The sequence below is a fragment of the Dreissena polymorpha genome, chromosome 7 (assembly GCF_020536995.1).
Source record: "Dreissena polymorpha isolate Duluth1 chromosome 7, UMN_Dpol_1.0, whole genome shotgun sequence".
Classification (NCBI taxonomy): Eukaryota; Metazoa; Mollusca; class Bivalvia; order Myida; family Dreissenidae; genus Dreissena; species Dreissena polymorpha.
In genome coordinates, this window is record NC_068361.1 from 47,686,111 (window position 1) to 47,690,978 (window position 4,868).

The window sequence follows — 4,868 nt, forward strand, 5'->3', positions numbered from 1 at the left end:
TTTCAGTTCTATATCAAAATCCGGTATATTAGTAGCGCACACAAACTGAGACGATTCATCAAGCAAGTATTTAACAACTCGTTCATTTCCGAATCGCAGAAAACAATACGAAGGGTGCTTTGGTACATACAACGTGCTTTTATCATTTATTCTGATAGCTTTGAGATATTTTGTTTTGATATAACTCAGTATGGATTCCTTGCAAGAGAAATCTACTTGAGTTTTGATAAAATGTTTTAGTGGATCTTCATCCCCACATTCGTCTAGCAATCGCCTTTTAGTATTAAGCTTTATTACAGAATCGTTGCTTTCAAATGTTGAACAGAGAGACTGACTGTCGATAGTTACCGAATTTGAAACCTTGCTTAGACCTGAAATGATGTTGAGTTTTGTGTCATCGATAATCCCTACATTAACACAATCAGTAAGTGGTTTGGGGACTATCGAAATAAACCTATGTACGCTTGGTATACTTGATGAACAACTGACCAAAATGGGTTTGTTGTATTTGCAGAGATATGTATTCTTGTCATTCAGTAGCAATATGTACAGATAACATACACGATTGTTTGAGGTTAACAGCTCAGAATCAACATAATAGGAATGAACAAAGTATATATCAGTCGAAATTGAAATCGAAGTCATCGTGTTCACCATAATTATCGTACGAATGTTTTGAGTAGTGGGAATGATGGTTTTGTTTTTTAACATACGCAATCAAGTTTTGAATGTCTTCAGTGTTTGTCAAATCAAGCCACCTTTCAAGAAAAGCAACCAATTTCGAAATGTCAAACTTTGAAAAATGTTCCCTTATATACAATTCGGCTCGAAGTAATGCTTCTTTGATCGGATTGGAACACAATGCGTTGATGTTAGCATCGACGTTTAGCGAACTCAATCGATTCCAAAGGTGTATTGGGTTATTCTTATATTTTAACAAAAGTTCCACGAGTTTTACTTCAGGCGACCTTTCAATACCAGGATTCAACGTTGATGAAAAAAGATGTAAACTCGAGTCAATAAAAAATTCGCTTGTTTTTCCTTTAAATATGTTTTCAAACTGTCGATATGTTTTTAGTATTGGCGACGACAGCTGATTTTCGTTACAGTAGAGAACAACGTCTTTGAAGCATATACCACCTGCAAGCACAGTATATGGAGCAGATTCCTCCTCAGTAATTGTTCTAGCCACTGTTGTATAGATGAAATCGAAATTTGAAGTGGTATCTTTAACAGACTGAATAAGGTTGCTTATAGGTTCCTCGCTTATATATACTATGTAATCAAATATACCGTTTCGTCTGTATATGATTAGGTAAATTATACTGCCAGTTAAAGCATATCTGTGATTTTTTATATCCATTGGTATGACTGTTTGTCTGGATCCAGTTGTAAGATATTCGGCGATTGTTTCGATGGGTACAATTTTTTCATCAAAAAAGTTTGCCATTGGTACAAACAGATTATCGGGTTGTGAAACGTGTCCTTGTATGCATACTCCAGTATTAAGTTTGCGATCATCGCGTAGAATACTAAATGCTGATGTACCAACAATTTGTAAACGTCGTGTCATCTTGGCCAAATCATCAACGCATTCGTATAAATCCTTTAACTCGTCATATTGTATGAAATTAACATCTTCTGTCATCGTTTTGTGAGCTTTTGCCATTTCCTTGAACCCTTTTTCGCTTGTGTTTAGTAGCCTTACTAAGTCATGAACGTAGTAAGTTGATAAATCACTACTGCTTACACATTTCTTTACGGATCTATCGAAATGAACGCGACAAACCAATAAACCATTTGTATGTTTGTTACACGCATCTGAATAACAAGTCAAGTCGCAAGTCATAAACTTGGGTTGGTATGCAAATTCACCATACGTACTCATGTTTTTTTAACAATCAACAAATTAGCATAAAGTCAGCTTAATATGAAATTACTAGAAAAAGTTTTTGAGCGTATTTAGTTTCTTAACATGAAAGAATGGTCTGTTAGAAACTTCAGTTGGCAATAGACTCTCTACGATATGTTTATCAGCATCTACATAAACGATAGTAAAATTTAAACCCGGAAACGTTGGTTTGAAATAGCAGTTATCGTGAACAAGATGAATTGTAACATCCTTCTCATTTTGTGGCAAATATTGGAGATTTTTAACCAGCGATGCTTGCGACAAAAGTAAAACGTAATATTTGGGGATGTCGTCGTAAACGTTTTTCATAGCTGTAACCAAATCGTTTTTGACAAAATGGTTAGGTGAGCTTGTTGAAGTGAGAACTCTAAATATTTGCACCGGATCAACATCAATAAAATCATTTAGGTACAAGATGCAAGCTTTGCTTTGTAGCATATTTTTTGAGGCCAACGAGAGTTTTGTTTCGTGTGTGATTAAGATATCATAGTTTCCCAGTGATTGAGCTATCAGTTTCACTTCACAATCTTCAACCGAACAGGTGAGCGGGTTTGGTGGTTGGTCTCCAATAAGCTTTGTTAAGATTGTTTCGGGGTTATCCGCATTGATAAGTGCCATTATAGAGTTTGACACATTGCTCTCTTTCGATTGCTTAAGCAAGTAGAACGAAAATATGTTTTTGCTTTTGAAGAATATGATTATCAATTTGTTACATCGGCATATTAGCAGATCATCGTTGCAGTAAATATTGCTTTCAATGTGATAAACATCGGTGTAGAGTTGCGACGGCATTTCTAGATTGACTATGTTAGAACGTGTTAATTTCAACCCTAATATAAAAAAAAATGTATTTACGGAGTAAACATGTTTTCTATGAAAATAAAAACGATCTATAATGTCTGATAGCGAAAGCGAAATAATTGTCATTGATGGCGTTGAATCGGACACTAATCAAAGTGAACCCGGTGAATATGATATAGATGAAGATAATGCCACTAGATATCTTGGTGTACGGGTGACCGATCCTTTGGAATCTGAAGATGAAAGCGAACCTGTTTCGCTGAAAGATTTAGATCCAGAATTAACACGTGGTGCTGTTATTTCACTTCGTATTTCACAAATACTTACAGAATATGAGAAATGGATGGATAATTTCAAAACAAACCAGGACCCAAACAATGTAGATTTATTAAGAAGTGTACATTTTCATCTAGTCATGGCTATTAAGAGACTCACAACTTTCTTAAAACAGTTACCCGATAACAAATTGACGAATATCAATGAAATCATTAAAGCTCAAACAAAACACATTAAGACAAAATGTGAAAAACTGTGTAAGATGAAAGATGAAATACACGAACTTCAGACGAACGTTGCTGTCCAAACAGCGAAAATAGAAACAAGACAACAACTCATGGAATGTACCGTATGCTATGGCAAAGAAAAAGATACAGTGTTATCACCTTGTGGTCATACGTTTTGCAAACCCTGTGTTGAAAAAATATGTACAGGAAATAGTAAATGTGCTATGTGTCGACTATCCATTTTGTCATACACTACTCCTGTTCGCTTGACAGATTAACCCTGATGCAAAAGTATATAAAGGGGGATTGTTTGGAACATTATCATCATTCGTCAATCATGTATCTACCAGTGTGGATCGTACATACGAGCAAATCTGAAAGTTTTGCCTTCGATCTATGGGAAGATTTTGTGGCTAAATATCCGTGGTACAAAGGCAACACGTGTCGATTTGTCAATTTGACACTAGGATTACCACCATCACAGTCGCCAAAGTTGATGCTGCTAGTTTTTGAAGACGCCGAAAGTTTGAATGAAGTAACTGAAAAGAGACTTGATGACTTGCTAAAACTCTGGCACGTTTCCGAAATGACAGTCCAAGTTATGGAACCAAGAGAGCATTGGCGAATTCCAGAATGTACGTCGAAAATGTTTCTGGCAGCGATGTTTCCACTTCGAATTTGGTGGTGTGGATGGGAAAAGAGTTTGGAACAAATGATTAAACAAAGACTGTAATTTTTGTGAATGTTTGTTTATTGTCACATATTGTACAGACATTGGGTTAACATAACATGTTGTACCAACAATGAATTGTTAGTCGATTTGAAATTGTTTTTGCTGCTGAGATGTAATATATCTGTTCAACATATCAGTATCGATTAAAGCATACACATTTGTATTTGCGTTTGCTTTTGGTATTACATAGTGAACAAACGGATTTGCTACTTTATGCAACAATTGTTCTTGTTCTTGAAATACCGTTGCTGGATCCAGTCTGATTTTATCATCAGCTAATCTAGACTGCACATAAACTTCTTTGAAATCCTTGCTCAATGTATATTGAAAGGGTGTTGATGGTATATGCTTGATATTGTAAATCATGTCAAAGCCAAATACGCTTTCGCTCCGAGGTTTCCTTAACAAAACCGTTTGCTTTGTGTCTCCAGTGAGACATATGGTACACATCTCGTAGTCGTCATTATTGCTTACGGTGATGATGTTTTCAATAGCGATCCATTTACGTTTTGAGAGATCAAACACTTGTTTGGTTGTTTTATCCACCAGAACGATGCTATTAGAATCGGTAAGTACCATCTGAACTGCCGTTAATGGGTTCGTTGATTTCGGCAACGCATACAATTCTACAGGTTGGGTGGATTTAAATACGTTGCTTAAAAAGGCAATCTGTAGCCTTTCGCCTTCAATAAACATATACACAGATTCTTTAACAAACAAAATGTGATCAGGGCTACTAATTCGATCTAATAAAGCGGCGAATCGCCGATTCAAGCTGATATCCACCCATTTTTTGTTCATGTGGTTTTTGGTCCCGAGTAATACTGAATTGTCTTTTTGTCATTGTTTAAACACAACACGGTAAAGGAACTTATCTTTGAACGCAAACGTGTTGTCGTCCAGCTGAACAGAGATGAAA